We start from the raw sequence: 19,628 nt of genomic DNA, 5'->3' as shown, positions 1-19,628 counted from the left end.
ATGTTTGTGTGTCTGTGTTTGTGCATGTGGCCATAAGCAGATTAGAAAAGAAATGTGAGAGTGATTTACTCAACAAATGGAGGGAGGTCAGATTGTTGATACAGTGAGGGTGGGATTAGCAGAGCTAAACCACAGAAGGTCAGCGATACAATGGGCTCTCAGGCTTTCCTCAACTGTTAAGTGACGTGAAAGAGAAAATGTTAAATGTTCACAAAAGATGCACAAACACGCTGGAAACATGGTGGTGCAGCCGTGATTCAGCGCATAAACGCGGAGGGTGCTCGAGGCCTACGGCACGATGCAGATGATTTTGTAGTTGGATACGATGCTTATGTGAAGTGAGAGGACCAGACTCTAGAAAGGTCATCCGATCAATGCAGAGAATGAAGCAAGGCAGCTTTATTTATATAGCACATTTCATACACAGAGGCAATTCAGTGTGCTTTGCATTAGCAAGAATAGCATGAACATTAAGATCAACATGACGGCACATTTAAAATACACTCATTAATTTCAGATTTAAGATTTTTTTTTTAAGTAAAAGGGTGAGCAGTGCAGAAGGTGCAGTATAAAAACAACCATTCAAAGGTTGATGAATACATGAAAATGTTCGACTGCTTTAAAAGTTACCAGAGTTGGGGCACATTTGAGGTTATGAGGAAGCATCTGTGAGCAGCATAGTAGCTAAAAGCAGCTTTGTCCTGTTTGGGTCTTACCTGGGTTCTACCAGTTGACTGTTTCCTAAGGATCTCAGAGCCCTGCTGGGCGTATATACCTGAGGGAGATCTGACATGTATTTTGGCCCCATGCCATTGAGTGATTTATAAACTAGTGGAAGCACTTTGAAGTCAATTCTGAAGTTAGTGTAGAGATTTAAGAACAGGAGTGATGTGTTTGGTTCTCTTGGTTCTTGTTAAGACTCTAGCAGCTTTCTGAGTAAGCTGCAGTTGCTTCACAGCTTTTTAGGGAAGACCAGACAAAAGATCACTGCAATAGTCCCGCAGCCTGCTGGAGATGAACGCATGAATGAGTTTCTTTAGGTTTGGTCTAGACATGAGACCTCTGAGTCTTGCTTTTTGATGAAGATGATAAAACGCTGATCTAGTCATAGCCTAATGTAACCAGAGAAGCTCAGGTCTGAGTCAGTTACGACACCAAGATTTCTAACCTGAGTTGTTTTTTCTCTGGAGCCAAGTTGAGCAAAAAAAACCATAAATACATAAATGTTTAAATAAAATTAGAAATATATTTTAAAAAGTTCAAATAAACAAATACATGTGAAAATGGATCATTCCTACATTTAAAAATGTTTTTTTTTTTCAAATGTATTTACTCATTTATTTATTTGTTTTGGCAGGATGAGTCCTACTAGAGTCATACTAGAGTGTGACGCCATTCAAATATGATCAGAAACTAAGCTCAGCGTCAGGCTTTCAGGTAACTACCAAACACCTGGTCGTTTTTGTTGCAGATGCTCTGTAATAAACCAGCTGTAACTGTTGTCGGATGACACTGTTACAAGAGACCTACAGGTGCTTGAAGTCCTTTAAAAAGGCTTGAATCTCAATGTGGTGTTTTCAAGGTTTAGAAAGTACTTGGATTTAAGTGCTTGGAAGTCGTTGAAGCTAATTGAAACTGAATATGGCACAATCAATCAATCAATCAGTCAATTTATAAATCAATGTCCATGCTTTAAAAACAGGCTTAAAACACCCTCACCATCATTTGATTCAAGCATTTTTTAAGCACGTTCAAAGAGCTTATATGATTTTCACATGCACGCGCGCGCGCGCACACACACACACACAAAGTAAATGACTGATTCACACATTAAACATGTCCTTTAATGGCCTCCGACCACATCTTCCACTCCCTGTTTCTCTTCTCAGGCTGGTGGCAGCAGAAGAAACAACAAAGCATGTGGGTGTTTTGGGGTTAGTAACTGTGGTGAGTGAAGTGGGTGTGGGTGTACGTGTGAGGAGGCACAATGGGTGGGGTGCTCACATACACAACTCGAGCCCGGTTACCCTCTTTTAGATAGTAACAATAACAAGAGGAGGGATGTTTTCTGTGGTGAGGAGAAAAAGCGAGGGATGGAGGGTTAAACAGGAAAAGGGGAAGAAGGAATGGATGATGGGGTGAAAACAAGGCTGCGAGTCGTCTTCCCTCTGTCAGAGGAAACCCTGTTGGCATCCTGACAGATCAACTTCCTGTCTGTGTGGTGGACGTCTGGGCGTGGTCCCTCCAGCAGCACGGAGACAAACACACAATCAGACGGTCCTCTGTGGTCTCCTCCCTGAGACAGGCCTACTTCCTGTTTGATGGCGATCATTTGTGTCTTATCCGAGCGAGCGGGGCCAGGCGCATCAAAGACAATAACTACTGGTGTGACCCAGCTAACTGGAGAGGAAGTTTTAACAATGTTGGGATCCTCAGAGAGCTGGATCCCTGAGAACCACTGACCCATTTTGTTGTTGGGTTTGGTTTCACACCTCACTTCACTAACGTGTTAGCAGGTGAAACACAAATCATTCAGGTGGAAGAAAGATGATTTTGGAAACTGCTGTGTCCTTTTGTGTCCAAATATTTCAACAGGAAGTGGTTGTGTTGAGTTCAACAGTTGATGCTCTAATGCTTTCATGATTTTCTTTTTTCCCCCTGCTTGTGTGTGTGTGTGTGTGTGTGTGTGTGTGTGTGTGTGTGTGTGTGTGTGTGTGTGTGTGTGTGTGTGTGTGTGTGTGTGTGTGTGTGTGTGTGTGTGTGTGTGTGTGTGTGTGTGTGTGCGTGCGTGTGTGCTGGCGCATTCTGGGGATAGAAAGAGCTCTGTTATTTTGTTGTTGTCGATCATACAAAGACACACACCAAGGGGGCACAGGCATCCAGAAATAACCCGAACCACACTGAACGAATATAACATTTGTGTGCTTACAACTGTCTATAAATACAAACTGCTTTCTTTAGCTGAGGCCAAAACAGAGAAGGATGACTTCCAGGCTGGTGTGTGTGAGACGATGATCAGCCTGAGCTTTCTTTGCCGAGTCACACAGGCAGGGAAGGTTATTTTGAGAAAAGTGGAAAAACAACAAATTTATTATTGCATTGATTGTGATCATGAAGGGTAATTATTTGACATTTTGTTCAAGGGCTCTTAACTTGTAATAGATGACACTATTTTACTTTTAAACCATAATTTTAATGCATATTATGTCCTAAAACATAACTGAATCTTTATTTGTTTTATATGGAAGTGCTTACCACTCTAAGAATCAAATCACAAGATCCTAAAACAGATCATTTAACAATAACACAAGTGTTTTAGATTTCTTTGCTGTGTTTTCTGGTTTGTTGCTGATGATTTGTGTGTGCATGCATGCATGCATGCATGCGTGTGTGTGTGTGTGTGTGTGTGTGTGTGTGTGTGTGCGCGCGCGCGTGCTTGCATGTGTGTGAATGATTCACTTTTGAGTGCTGTGGTTCTAGGTGCAGACGTTGAGGTAAATGGTCTGTATTTGTATAGCGCCTTCTTAGGGTTCTACAACCCCCCAAGGCGCTTCACAACACAATCAGTCATTCACCCATTCACACACACACACGGGTGGTGACGAGCTACGATGTAGCCACAGCTACCCTGCCGAGCACAGGCACCACCCGTCCCTCTGACCACCACCAGCAGGCAAGGCGGGTTATGTGTCTTGCCCAAGGACACTCTCTGGTCGGAGCCGATTACTGGACAAATCGCTCTACTTCCTGAGCTACTGCTGTCCGCAGGTGCTTAAAGGTGGATACCTTTAAGTACCTGGGTGTTCACCTCAACAGCAAACTGAACTGGTCCAACAACAAGAAGGGCCAAAGCTGCCTCCACCTCCTGAGGAGGCTGAGTTCCTTTTGAGGTAATTCCCAGGTGCTAAAATCCATTTATCACCCTGTTGTTGACTTTGTTATCCACTCTGCTGTGGTCTGCTGGGGTGTAGGCAACTCTGACCAAGACCAGAAGAGACTGAACAAGCGAATTAAAAAAGCTAGCTCGGTTCTGGGCTCCCAACTAGATTCAGTTGAGGAGATGTATGAAAGGAGGATGCTGGGGAAGATGAGCTCCATCTTGGAAAACCCCTACCACCCACTGCATCCCACTGTGGAAGCCATGGACAGCTCCTTTAGAGGCAGACTGAGACACCTCAGATGCAAAACACAGCGCTACCGTAGGTCATTCATCCCCTCTGCAGTAAGAGTGTATAACTCCTCAGTTTAAGCTGTAATGGTATCATCCCGGTACACAATAACATCAATGCTATATTCAGTATGTGTTCAATAATTTTGCAATAGCAGATGTATGTCTGTGTCCTTTATGCTGCATAGTTCTAGAAACACAAGTTTCCTTTTTATTTGTTGTTTTTAGTGGCTGAAGGTTACAATAATAGCTTATTGTCTTTGTGCGTTTACCTGTACTTTAAATATTTTTCTTTTTCCTCATCTCTAAGTGTATGCGCTGCTGTAACAAGTGAATTTCCTACTTTGCATGGGATAAATAAAGTCTCTTCTATTCCTCCTGTTTTCTCCCACACTCTGAGATCTGTTGGTTCTAGTTTGGTTGTAGATGTCAGGGTGTGGATCGGTTAATTGTGGGTGATCATTTCTTCCCACGGTTTCATTTTTTAAAAGCATTTGAACTATTTTAACTTTAAAACATGAGAATGGTTGGAGTAGTTTTTAAAAATAAAACAACAGAGATTAAAGATGTGATTTAAAATTGTATCAACGTGAGTGTGTTTTCCATCAGTTGTTGGCAGAAAATTTATCCGACCTCATTTTTGCCTCCCTCCAATTACTTCCCTCCTCTCTCTTTACACCTCCCTCTTTATCTTTTTTCATCCTCTTCCTCACTCCTTCACCCACCTCTACCTCTCCACGGCCCCCACCCAGCTCTTCCACCACCCTCATCTATCCGTGAATGAATGCTCTCTGACTAGTGGAACATATGCTGCTGGTTGCTCAAAACCCTCCCTCTGAGTGGTGTGTGTGTGTGTGTGTGTGTGTGTGTGTGTGTGTGTGTGTGTGTGTGTGTGTGTGTTCATTGAAACATATGCCTCCTGTTGCACATCGGCCATCTGTTCTTTGAATGGACTGATGGAGTGCTGCTGTTACCATGACGATGGGCCATTCAGTCAAATAGCCTATCAAACTACCCCTGGATCCCTCTTTCTCGCCCTCTCTCTCTCGCTGTTGTGTGTGTGTGTGTGTGTGTGTGTGTGTGTGTGTGTGTGTGTGTGTGTGTGTGTGTGTGTGTGTGTGTGTGTGTGTGTGTGTGTGTGTGTGTGTGTGTGTGTGTGTGTGTGTGTGTGTGTGTGTGTGTGTGTGTGTTTATGTGTTTATGTTTAGGAATTGCTTGGCAGAGTAGAGGAATTCCCACATGTTGATGAAAGGAGGCTGACCTTCCGAGGCGACCTGCTCCTACTTTATTTGATTCTCTTTTGGTCTCTGAATCCACACAGATTTGTTTATACTGTAGCTGAGGATACTGTGTTCCTCAACCAGTCTGACCACATGAAAACAGGAAGAAAGTTAAAAAAAATGCACCTAACATAATTAAATAATGGACTAAAATGAAAATGTGGAGAAAGAAGAAAAAGCAAAACCTTTCAAACTTTCCTTTTTTATGTATTTTTAAAATATACCTCACACTCTTATGAAGGAAAAAAGTCATTTTTGGCCATATTGACAAATTATTTCCTGTAATTATTGGTCTGAACAAAGTTCTAGAATTTTTAATGGCACACTCGCTCAGACACACGTCACTCCAATGGCAGCAGGGCAACAGTGAAAATGAATATTAAGTTTCAACTGTCTCTAACCACTCGTCTATTCATCTGCACCCTCATCGGACCATTCAGCTGCCCCACCCTCACACACACACACTCGCACACGCTGCCCCACCCAGTGCAGTGGTCTGCTGGCCATATGTCAGCCCCCATCTCCTCCAAGACACCTCTCCTGGGACCCCCTCTCTTCTTTTGTATTAGTGTGTGTTTGTGTGTGTGTCTGTGTGTGTGTGTTTATGCCCTAATGTGTTTTTCATCTCTTCTCTCTCTATCTCAAAAGTCTCCATGCAGACTTTAGTAAAAAAATAAAAATAAAAGGAAAGCAGGTTAGTTCCTCTGATCTCATAAAATCAGCTTAGATGTTTTTTATTCCTGGTACTGGTGGGAAAAAGAAAGCATTCCAGAAGTGAAAACAGGACATGTGATTTAATCTGAACCTGCTGAAAACAGCGATAGGCTTCTTATTCCCTGCAGGGCATCACTGATGATAATTTCTAGAGACATGACTGTAAAATTAGAATTATTGTCTTAGTGAGCCGTTGTTTCTGAGTGCGTGGACGCATTTGAAAAAACAGCAACTCAACATTGCTCATTGCATTTTATTCTCTCATCTGTTTTTTTCAGCAATTCAACCATTATATCACAATTATCAGCTCCATCTTTTGAGGATGCTCTTTAATTCATCCCAAAATAACCGTCACACCAATTACCATTTGCAAATGCAGAGCATCTGGGTTGAAAATGTGTATCGTTTATTTTTTTTTTACAGCATTTTAGTTTTTAAAGCTCTTAAATTTTGCCACAAAATGCAGAATGTTTTATTGCAGATTTACAAAAGCAACCTCATCTCTCTATGGAGCCAGTGTCTTTAGTTTAGTTCTTAATGATAACTGGAGACACTGATAGTTGGGAATAATTTATGATGGCGGAGAGTTTTATTTATTTATTTATTGAGAAAAACACCTATGTTACACCCTTTGATCCAGGCACTAATAATAATTTCTTACTTTCTCTGACATCTTCTGGGTTCACAGATTCAATCATGACTTATTCACGACTTTAGTGAATATAGTTTATCACGACTATTCATCAACATCCTCTTATTTATTTTTTATTTTAGTCTTTTTTCAGACAGTTTTCAATAAGATATTGGGACTAAAATGTACTTTACTATGTATGGTGGTTTATTCAGGATTTAGTTTGGCATTGTAAAAGATCTTTTCTGGTCATAAATAAATCCTTATTTTAGTTTTTGGAAGTCCTTTGCCGTCGAACTGTTGCTGCCCATGTCTTGTTTGAGTTCTGCACTTTTTTGCTGCTCCTCCTTCTCAGTTTACTCTTTATTTGCAGCCTGTTTTGGATTAATGGTGTAAATTACCTCCCTGGAAGCCCTCTGTGCTTGTTTTTGTTAAGTTTTATTAAAGCAACCTGTTTTCTCCAACTGCCTGCCTTCTTCCAGCTGTCTGTTCCTGTTTTAAAGCACAACCATGAAAAGTACAGGGCATTAAAAATTTGATGTGCATAATGTTTTTTATGCATGGACATTATTACCAAGGGAGAATGAGTTTTAGTAGGGAAACATTAGCAGGCATTGCAATTTTCTGGGTTAAGTTATAAAGGAGTTTGTTATTTGGTACAGTTTCCTTGACAGTGTGGTGTGTGTCGGATCCATTTTTTTGTAGAATAAAGCTCACTTTATGTTGTTTTGTGTCTGAGCCCAAATTCACCTGAGTTCATTTTTGTTTTGCAATGGACATCTCTGAATTAATTTGTTATTGAAAACTGAAGTCATGATACTGGGGCGCTGCCATGTAAGAAGTCGCAACGTGTTGAGCTGAAAGTCCCACCTACTCACCTGCATACAAAAAGTTTTTAAGCATCAAATTATAATAAATATGAATTTTAAAGCTTTCAGCAGCAAATTTAGAGCTCTACTTACAGTTATTCACATCTGAAAATACATGATCTGAGGTGTGTTTTAAGACGCCTTTAAACGGAGGGGGCTGGACCAAAAATGTATTCAGGAACCAACCACCAGGAGTCACTGGTTACAATTTCAACTGCCGGGTTGCATTAAGTATACTTTCCGTTTATGCCAATGGGGAGCCTAATTCACGCCCATCTATTTACGGACCATGGGTCACCGGAAGAACAAATAAACGAATGCAAGTCAATTGGGCTAAAAACCATATTTTCTAATTCCGCTTGTTATGTGACATGGATTTCACATATGATGTCTGTGAATTTTAAATATGCATTTTGATACCAAGAACGCGCTTCATTTGAACAGGGGGAAACGTTATTTTAGGTTTTGTGTGAAAATAAGTCCAGGACTAAAAATGCGCATCACGAAAGTGACGTCATCGAACCAGACGCGGAGAAAATCTGAGGGAAAATGGCTGTAAGTTTAGCAAACTTAAAATCCTTCCTTCAGGAGGAAAGAAACACTATAAATCTGGCCATTTGGTAAGTAGCAGCTACGCTAGAGGAGAAGAGATTCTGTGGTGACGTCATATATGCGACGTGCCGATATCTAATTTGTAGTCATGCTTACTACGAACCTTTACAAGCTGATAAATCTCAAAGTACATGACATTGTAGCCTCCGGAAATGGTCTGTTTTTCCATCTACAGGTCAACTCTTCAGTATCGGGTCATTTGGAGACATAAGTCTTAACTGGTGCTTTAATCTGCAAGAAAGATACTGTGTTTGCCCAGGTCCCTCGCAAAGCTCCCTCATATCTAAGACTGCTTCGCTTCACGGCAAAAAACGGATGAACTCTCATAATTGAATTATATAATGAACAAAAGGAGTAAATAATCATGTGGTTGAATGAACAATATTGGTTGAAGAACAATAGCAATGTTTTGATTAATCTGTGCTTTAATTACTGTGGTTGAAATGAATATTATTATGTTATGACCAGTAAAGTTAGATTTAACAAGTGAATCACTATCTACGGACAGCTCACACACTCAGACATGTGACGATGACAAGGTTAAACTAATATCCTGACACATTGCTTTCTGTTCCACCAATCAGAACTTCTGTATCTGACGCAAGGCATGTTTTCTGAGGTTTGTTGGTAAAACCCTTTTTATATGTCAAATTCTGATTTGTTAGTAAATCAAAATATGATGATCATTAAAAGAGAGCTCACTCCACCGTGAGTCAGTTCTTGTGAGTTCTTGTGAAAGCTTCGGACCGGCCATCCGGAGCAAAGCCTCTTTAACCCAGAGCATCTTTTGTCAAGCTGTCAAAAACCTGTTGCATGCTACAGCTGACCGCAAACAGTTCCTTCAGAATAAAGCTGAACCAACTTCAACTCCTTAAGAGTTATTCCTAAGACGCAAACAACTGTAGTGACCTGGAGACATCTCGAGACCGGTCTTGTCATACTGCCGTTTCTCCTACGGACTTCGGTATCTTTGGGGTCCATCCGACTACCTGACAGTCCGGATCTACAACGGGAGTCTCCGACGAAGGGTACATAGGCTCACAGATTGCATCTGAAGTGGTTTTAGAAACCATCAACTTATAGTTATAGCAGACCAAATTCACTCCCACTCAGAACTCAGTTCCCTTCAGATACAAGGGTTCTGATAACATTATATTCACACATCATCACACCTCACATTCCATCCACTTAGATTCATTCATCACATAAAGTGTCCTAGTTGTCATGTTTTAATTGTTTAGAAAGTAAATGTCTTACTTTTTATAAACTTGACTCCCTTCTTGAATTAATACGAAGTGTCTGACTATCCCTGAATCAACAAAGAATTATAAATCTTCTGTTTAAACATTCAAAGACCAATCAGACTGGATTTTCATATTTATATCGAAATTCACATCATATTGGTCAAAGTGTAGGGCAGTATATCAAGCTTTAAAAGCACCCAAATACATACATATGTTACTCCTATATATTTGGCAAGTTTCAGCACGTATTTATTGAAATTGTACACACTTCGTGTTACTTCTGATTCATTAATTCATCAAAAACTATTGTTTCTGTTTCTGGTTGGAAAATGGGGCGATCTCATTATCCGCTACCAGAAGACGCTGTCCCTACCTATTTCACAAATGGGGAGACTCCTGTGCCCGCCACCAGGGCCGCTGTCTCTCTCTGTCACTCGGGTTTGTTTGTCTATAAGAAGTTACATTTGAGCTAAGCTGCAAAGGTATTAATTGTTTGTTGGTATTGAAAGGTAAATGCATTTATTTGTGTGGTTCTGTCACGTCCGTTGAGTGATTCTGTCTCGTTCGTTGTGTGATTTTGTCACTGTTGGTGAAGCTTGTGCAACTTGGCGACAGATAACGCTGCTCTCCGACGCTAGCACTAAGCTACTCTCTGATTCCGGTCTGATCAACCATGAATTATTAAATAGCCGACGCAAAATACCGGACATTAATTCCGAATTTACCACCGAATTATCCAGGCAACGCCTGAAGCTGGTTTACCCGCCAGAGCGTGCTTTAGTTCCTGCTTGGCTAGCTCCAGATTATTAGTCTGAAGCCCTATCCGGAAGAGCGTTAGTGAAGTTACTACCGTAAATTACACGCTGTTAAGACATTAAATACAAGAACCTGAGCACGGTGCGCCGCTTGGTCGAAGAGGTTGATTTTCCGAGTGACCTTTAAACCTAGAACGCCTCACCAGAAGCTCCAGGCCCCGCTAGCTTAAGAAGAAGAAGAAGAAGAAAATATCATTTCTATAGCGCCTCTCAAGATAAAAATCACGAGGCCCTTCACAAAAACAAAAAATGTAAAATATAAAAAATAATTTAGAAAATGGTTACAAATATATTTAAAACGAGCAAAAAATAGACAAGTGTGATTAAAAATGTTAAGAAAGAGAGAGAGTGAATAGGAAAAAGGGAAATCAGTGGATCCTGAGGAAGGTGGAATAGGTGGGGAGAGCAGAATAAAGAGAGAGTGGTGAAGAAGGTCATACAAAAGCCACTTTGAACAAGTGAGTTTTCAGCTGGTTTTTAAAGGAGTCCACTGAGTCCACTGATCTCAGGCTCAGGGGGAGAGAGTTCCAGAGTCTGGGGGCCACAGCAGCAAATGATCTGTCACCTTTGGTCTTTAGCCTGGTGCTGCACAACCAGTAGGCCTTGATCACTGGACCCCAGGGACCTGCTGGGGGTGTAGGGACTAAGAAGATCACCAATGTAAGATGGTGCTTGTCCATGTAAGGCCCTATAGACCAGAACCAGGATCTTGAAATGAACCCTGAAGTTGACTGGCAGCCATTGAAGCTGGAAGAGAAGCGGGGTGATGTGGGTGTGTTTGGAGGACTTGGTCAGAAGCCGAGCCCAGGCATTCTGAACCACCTGCAAACAGTTCAGGGAGGTTTTGCTCAGACACGTGAAGAGAGTTACAGTAGTCTAAGCATGAGGAGATGAAGGTGTGGATAACTGTCTCAAGTTCAGAGCGGGACAGAATGGGACTCAGCTTTGCAATGTTCCTGAGATGGAAGAAGGAAGAGCGAACAAGAGAACTGACATGAGAATCCAGGGTGAGAGCTGGGTCAAAGGTCAAGCCAAGATTCCTGACAGAAGGTTTGGTGTGAGAAGCAAGCTGGCCAAGAGAGTCTCTGACTTTGAGAGCCAGCTTGTCTGGCGCACAGATGAGGATCTCAGTCTTATCTTCATTCAGCTGTAGAAAGCTCCCAGCCATCCAGGTTTTGATATAGTCTAAGAAGGTGTGTAACAGCTGCAGCTTAGACATCTCATGGGGCTTAAAGGAGATGTACAGTTGGATGTCATCTGCATAAAGATGGTAGGAGATTCCTTTGAAGGAGCTCAGGATGTGCTGAAGAGGAAGAGCAGAGGCCCCAGCACAGAACCTTGTGGGACCTTGCAAGGGAGGTGGTGGAGGACCTAAACTTGGAGACGGCCACAGAAAAGGAGTGCTCAGAAAGATAAGAGGAGAACCACTCCAGAGCAGTTCCTGATAGGCCTACCCAGTCTCTCAGCCTCTCCAGTAGCAGGTGATGGTCAACAGTGTCAAAGGGTGCAGTCAGGTCCAGCAGGACCAAAACAGAACAGTCCCCTGCATCACTGTGAGTCAGAAGGTCATTAGAGACCCTAAGAAGAGCTGTTTCAGTAGAATGAGATCTACGAAAACCTGATTGTAAGCAATCATAGATGTTATGTTCATCAAGAGCAGCTGCGGTTGTTTAGCCACAACCTTTTCCAAGATCTTGGAAATAAATGGAAGTTTAGAGATGGGTCTGAAGCTGCAATGGAGAGAGGGGTCAAGACTCGTTTTTTTAAAAAGCAGGTGGATTACAGCGTTCTTAAAGTAAGCAGGGACCTGACCAAAAACCAGAGAAGCATTAATTATAGAGAGCACGCTCGGACCGATGGACTGAAATGCACTTTTAAACAAAGATGTCAAGGGGGCATGCAGAGGTCTTCATAGAGTTAACTAGTTTGGTTAACTGGTGCAAAGAAACGGGAGCAAAGCTATCTAGGATGATGGGCCTGGTTGGAGTCGGGGGAGGCAGCGATAAGGCTGAAGGAGAGATGCTAGATCTGACCTTATTGACTTTGTCCACAAAGTGCTTCTTATCCGGCTCTCAGAGAGTACAGACACTTTTTCTTCAGCTCCCTTATCTGCTTCCCCAAGACTCTCTGTCCTGTCTGTCTACAGAGCACTTCTCTGCATTTCTCCTGAAATCACTACTTCTTTTTTGGAAAATGGACTTAATTAACTGGTCATTCAACAGGATTGATAAGATTTTTTCTACGATGAGAACGGAGAAGGGGGCTCCCACCTGTCCCGAGGGGGCATTCGCAGCAGGATATGCACTCGATTCTTGGGAGGTCTGGCGAATCGTGTGCCTCTCTCAGTTGTCCATCGAGGACGTGGAAGATTTGTGGATATTCGGCCTGATGATCACTGTATTTCTTCTGATTGGAGTGGGAGGATATCTGGTTTTCTGGAAATGTGGGAAGACGGGAGCGACTGGAGTGCGACCCGCACCCACGGAATGTGCCGCCCGTGCGGTGACCTCACAGACTGGGACGTTACTCGAGGTGAACCGTAAACTGGACAATGTCTTTGCGGCGTTGCCTGTGTTAGTGCGCAAGATGGATGTCATCTCGGAGAGGGTCACCGGACGTGTGGGGATGTTTAGAACGTATAATTGGCTTCACTGGTGGACATGAATGACCACTTAATAGACTCCAAGGCAGAGAGGAAATCTGTCTGCCCTAAACAAAGTCTTGTTTATCCTCATCTGACGCCAAGGCAGCCTCCAAGGCTGCCATCAACACACCCCCACGAAAGGAGGAATGCTGACAGATGCTGTGTCCCGACCTTCCCCCCCTGCCTTCAGATTGTGACTTCTGCTTCGAGATCATCAACCTGCAGGAAACTCAATGTGCTCTCTGTCCCTCATTTCTCCCTCCCACCTGTTGACTGCAGCTGGCTGAGCCCCATACTGGCAGCTCCCGTTGGAGGATTCAGGATCCCGCCCCGCCTCGCCTCCCATCGGAGTCTGATGTTTTGTAACTGTGATGTTCGTGCTTCTATGTTGAGGAGTTTTTTTATATAATAGAGCTACTCCCTGCTGGGACTAACTCTGCTATGCCTTTTTTTTTTTTACCTTACCCCAATTATCCTCATGTAACACCCTTTTCATCTAATGAAATGAGCGCCGTTCTGGCTGCTCTCGTGACTGCCTGTACCTGTTTTTGTCTACATGTGTGTGTGTTTAACATTGGTCAGGTTGTGTTTGCGGAGTCAAGTTCCTATGCTCTGGTTCGCTGGAGCGCTGGCAATAAAGCTTATTCTGATTCTGATTCTGAAGACATAACGTTCTCACAGTCTGAAACGGAGTGGATGGAGGCTGTAGGAGAGGCAGGAGAGCGAATGCTGCTGATGGTGTTAAACAGCACCTTGGGGTTCCCTTTGCTCTGGGACACCAGGTTGGAAAAATAGGCAACCCTCGCATCTCTGACTGTGAAGTTAAAGGATATCAGAAGATCCTTCAGGTGCAGCAGATGGACGTGGAGATGGGGTTTCTTCCACAAGGGCTCAATTATTCTGCATTGGCGCTTTAGGCTGCGAAAGCTGTCATTAAACCAGGGAGTAGGGTTCACTGCAGGAACTGATCTGGTTCTGACAGGACAGATATTGTCCAGAATGAAGAGCAGTGCTCATTAAACTGAGAAGTTAAGGAATCTGGGTCGTTATCAGAAGAACAGGGTGGATCAAAATTAGCAGAAAAATTGCTAGCTGTGCCCTCATTAAGAAAACGAGAACTAACCATACGGCGAGCAGGAGGTGGGGACGCAGAAACTGACAAGTTAAAGAAAATGCAATGGTGATCTGAAATATAAACATCCTCAGGACAAACACTGTCAGTATTTAGACTCAGGGTAAAAACAAGGTCTAGAGTGTGCCCCCTGGTGTGTGTGGGGCCAGAAACATGCTGGGCAAAGCTGAAGGAGTCCACAAGGCTGGAGAAATTCATAGCAAAGTGATCAGAGGGACCATCCACGTGAATGTTAAAATCACCAACAATCACCAGTCTGGACAGCTTCACAGTGAAGGATAGAAAGTCACTAAACTCCTGAAGGAAAGAACTGTTTGGACCAGGTGGATGATAGACCACAGCACAGTAGAACGGGTCCTTACGCCCGACTTTAATCAGCTGCAGTTCAAAGGAAGCAAGGTGACCAGAAACTTCAGTCAGAAACAGAAAATCCAGGTTTTTAGAGAGAATTAAATCATTGAGCAGGAAGGACTTATTGTTAACAGAGCGGGTATTTAATAGAGCCATGCTGAGTGAGGTGGAGGAATCAGAAACTACAGAAACAGCTGGAGTTAGTGGACGTTAATTAGCAGGGTTAGATCCATGGTGTTTATAAAAACCACTTATGGAGGGAACAGGAGGAGAAACCACTGGGGAATGAGGATAAACCGACATTAAAAAACTTGGATGGAGAAACCGCGACGCAACGTGGCCTGGTGGGAATGCGGAAGTGGCGCTCAAGTCGCCAAACAAAGGAAAAGAAGCTAGAAGATCACGCTGATGTTTACTAGATAAACCACGCTTTAAGAGAAGTCTTATTCTCACCTGGATTCCTGCTTGTTTACCTCTTGCTCCTTCGTCCCGTTTCTGTTCAGTAAGCAGGCGCAACGCATTCTGCGTTTCCACGTGACTATCAACTTCCATATCCCAGAGGTGAGATAGGAGAAGAGAGAACCGCCCCAGGTTTTCTGAGCGGGTCTTTTCTGAGACTCTCTTACCCTCAGCAGGTAAGTCAGCAGGATGTTGCCTCAGCATCCCCAAAAGGTCAGCTGCAGACAGCTGCCTGAAGTCTTCATCATAGCCGCAAGCCTCAAGGTTACTAGAACCTATACAATTTAAAACAGCATCAATAATGCTCGCTCCCACAGAGGGAGAAGCAAACCCTTCCTCAGACATCATTTTGTCAACAATCTCAGCGTAATGTACCAGAAAATGCAGAAAAAGTGTAATGTACTAGAGGTGCCACAAGATGTCGTAAGAGCTAGACGCAACAGTGCGGGAGGGGTATTGTACGTCCCGCGTGATGTCAATCCGTCACGCACCAAGGCTCCAGTCCTAAAATGGGTGGACGGGCCTGGTTGACAACGCTATTCACACAATAAAGTCAAAATTTAAGCTCAAACTATAAAAACATGTGAGGAGCTTGTTATGTATAGTGTAGCAAATTATGGCAAAAGCCGTCGATACTAAGAACGGTTGACAGCTCCGTCGGATCCTAAGTCCACGGGCGATGTTGGCTGTCACCCCTAGCTGAATAGGCTAACAGGCTCAGACCGTCTGACTGTGAAGCGTGTACCTTGGCGTAAGACACACGGGGATCAGCCACTTCGACTGCCGGAATACCACTCAGGTTCTCGCTCTAATATGTCAGAATAGCGTATAAGTTGCGGAATTCACCTTGCAGACGCCCTTCCGTTCTCATGCTTAAGAGTAGCTGTTCTGGCTATCTAAGCTAACGGGTAGTAGCGCTAATATCTGGCTAGTTAAATTAGTAATTAATTTAAAAGCCACAGGCATCCCTGGGAGTAATCCTGATCTATAAGCAGAATTACTACTGTCTGGTATGTGCGTCGGAGAAACGACTGTCATGCGGCGTTTTAATGCTAATATTAACAGCTGATCAGACAGAATTAGCGAGTAGCTAAGTGCTATGGTAGGCAGAGTTCCCTGACTCTGGTAACACTAGCATAGAAACAGTGACAAAGCACACAAGAACAATGTAGCAGAATCACTCATAGACGTGACAAACTCAGAAATGAAATACACCTGTAAATCAACAAGCGATTAATTACCTGCAGTATAGCCCAAATGAAGCTGATATAAAAGGCAGACTGTGGGTGACCTGGGAGGCAGCGCTCCTGGATGTAGTGTAATTATATGTAAATCGTGAAGAAGTAATTAAAAATTCAAAAACCAACATGAAGTGGATAATTGTAATAAAGAGTGGCTCGGCTAATCCATTAAATGTAGCGGTGGCAAATGTGTATTATTTATTTGATATTCTGAATAAATATACAATATTACCTTGCTTGATCTTTATTGTCAATATCAGAAAAATATAGGGCTTAATCAGAAGATTCTAAGATTCTTTGCTTTATTAAAGAGCAAGTCACCCCCAAATAAACTTTTTTTGCTGATAAACTAAATAAACAAGTGTCTAATTGTGCTGCAGACACGTGTAGTCAATAAGTTGGCACTTCAGTGCATCTTAGTTAAAATTTAAATATTCTGCCTAAAACTGGCAGTGTTGTGCCGTTGTCAGGTAAAAACTCTGCACTGTATTTAAATTTAAATCTGCCACCGCTATTGGCTAAGAGGTATGCTATGATGTAAACTGGTACATTATGATGTCACAATGCTGTCGTGAGCCTGTGTGTGTGTGTGTGTGTATTTGTTAGCAGCTCCGCCCTCTCAGTCTGCAAGGCAACATAATTTGTTGCATTTTTCAAACATGAAGTGAGAGTGGAGTTAGACTCTGGTAGGGTTTGACTTGCTCTTTAAGCAATTATACACACTTCGTTTTGATTCATGAGTCAGTTTTATATTAAAATGATTTTTCTTACAAGAAAACGTGACAAGTGAACTAAGCATTTACCGTGAATGGATGGGTCTAAAGGTGATGTAGGCTATGTGTAAATGAGGTGTTGGTCAGAACTTCCGAATCTCAGAGAGCGGCGTCTCCGGATGAAAAAGAATTTGGTTTGCAATAAACTATGAGGTTGGTTGTTATCAAAGCACATTCAGACGCAATTTCTCTGTGTTCTACTCTCACCCTTTGGATAACCCTCATCCGGATCCGGAGGTCGGATGACCTCAGGGCACCCAGGTCCTGTAGACTGACCGTAAGCACCGGCTTTCTCCAGTTTCAAGAGATGTCACCAGGCATCACAGGATGGAATCAGCTTGCGCCTCAGAAATAACTCTTAAGAAGTGAACAATTCAGCTTTGTTCTGCAGGAAGTGTTTTCATCAGCTTTGCAGGTGCACAAAAGGTTTCACGACATATAAAAATCTTGGGTGTTTATGGAGTCTTGCAACAGATGGCCAATCTGCGCTATTCTCCAGAACTCTCCAGTACTGACAAATCTCTCAGCAGGTTTTAGTTTTATAGAATTGATGTTATGATTTTAACAGCCAGTCAGAGGCTGACAGAAAGGAAGATGTTACCAAGGCAACTCTCAGAAACACGCCTTCTTTAATATGGAAGTCCTGATCTGGGTAATAGGTTTTAGCTATGTGTATGGGACTTTAACTTAGCCATACTTGTTATGGTGGATGTGTAGGTGTGTGGACCTTGTCGTCAAAACATGGGGAACATATTGCAGTCTAGTAGATAAACAACATCCGCTCAATGAGCACAATTAATGAAGCATTTCATTTCATAATACTATAATTATCATGAGTAGTCATAAACAAATGATTATTTAATGATTATCTAGATTATAAGTCATAGAAGGAGTTCATATTGATTTATTAAAATCATTCTTGACATTAGCACCGATTTGAGCTGGATCTTCTGTCTTCTGCAGCTGAGACCTTGAGGAAAGTAAGTTAATGTTATGATTTAGACTTGTGGAGTCTGAATCCCAGCTTGTGTGAAGGCAGACTTGTTTAAAGGGAACACATGCAATGTTGTGTCTCCTCTCTGACCAGATGTTGAATAGGTGGCGGAAGGTCAGGCTGTACCTAAACTGACCATTGCTGGACGCTACACAGTGCTAAAGAAGCTGGTTTAAAGTTAGCTTTGTCAGTCAAACAAGGTCGTACTGAAGACCCACAAGCTTTCTTCCTACGCCTCTTTGATGCCTTTTTGGTTCAGAATGTAAGAAGGGGTTGGAAGATGAGAAAGGTTTTAAAGAACTTTTCCTTGATAATTTGCATCCTCAGTACGGCCCCTATATGGGTGAACTAGACCTTGAAGTCAACTCCATGGACAAACTCAGGAAAATGGCAAGTTATAGCTTCAGGTGGTTCAAAGAAGCAAGTAAGTGTACTGACACCCCTTCGGACCTGGCAGTGGGGGCAGATCCCTCCACACTGCGACTCGAAGGGACTACATCAGGGACTCAAAAAGGTAATAACCACAGACCTAGTGCTAAATCACAGGTTCAGAAACCCTCTAACAACTCCAAGCAGCAAGTCTTTCCTACTAACGGGTCTCAGAGTTTTGCCAGAGCTCTGAGCCCCCCACCGGCTGGTGAGGGGGACCCTAAGCCACCACGACTTGGTCGTGACAGACATCGTGTTTCTTTTAGAGGAAAGAGGGCTTCATCATACTCCTCTAGGAGAGAGTCGTCTTGCTCAGGCGAGCGCTGATCTCCCTCTGACCGGTATTCACTGTGTCGTGGTCGCAGGGACTCCAGTCCTGCCTCAAGGCCGAGATCTGATTCTAGGGGTGTGTCTCCTGGAACAGTTCGTGCCGCACTGAGCTCTGCACGTCGTGCCCTGATGAAAGATCCATCGGCATGTGAGTCGGTTCTGTCCATCTCTTTGGCAGAGAAGGGTACACACCTTCCTCCACCTCCTGAACCTGCACGTGACTTGGTCGTAGCAGCAGGTCCTGCAGAGGCGAAGCATGCCACAACGGCGCATCTGATGACACCTGTGACCTCCGTGAGGTCTGGTGTGGTCGCTTCCGTCAGCGCTGGTCCTCTAGCATCCAAAGCACCTGACACCAAACCCGGTGAGCCAAGCTCACCGGTCAGACTCCCACTAAGGTTTCTCTACGATATCGTCCATGAGGGTCCCAATGAGAAACCTCACAATCCGGTGACCCTGGAGGGGGCGCTTGACTGTGAGGGTATCTTGGACTCTGGTTCAGGCTTCACCATCATGTCCAGTTCACTTTGGGAGCATGTCCGCTTGGCTGCGGCTGGACAGGGCCATGTCTTAGAGCTCATGCCCTGCGCCACGGACATCTGTCCTTACTCTTCAGGCCAAATGACCTTGTCGAATGTGGTGCTCCTTAACATCTCAGTGGGTGACATGTCTGTGAGCCATCCAGTCTTTGTGGCTGACCTCGAGGCTTTTCCTTTCCTGTTGGGGGAGGACCTGCTCCGACGCTTTAATTTCATTAGGTGATTGGACACTCTGAACTCGGTTGACTCAACCAACGCCCATGGCGCCTCTTGAGGACCTCATTCCCTCTTTAGGTGTTGTTAACTACAACGGCGCCACCATAGTGACCAGTCAATCCAGTACCTCTAAGGTCAGTGACATCCACAGTTTATGTGCCATCTCTGCAGCAGGGTCACGTCACCC

Source organism: Nothobranchius furzeri, chromosome 9 (genome assembly GCF_043380555.1).
Source record: "Nothobranchius furzeri strain GRZ-AD chromosome 9, NfurGRZ-RIMD1, whole genome shotgun sequence".
NCBI classification, from domain to species: domain Eukaryota; kingdom Metazoa; phylum Chordata; class Actinopteri; order Cyprinodontiformes; family Nothobranchiidae; genus Nothobranchius; species Nothobranchius furzeri.
Note: the sequence above shows the minus strand (reverse complement) of the source record.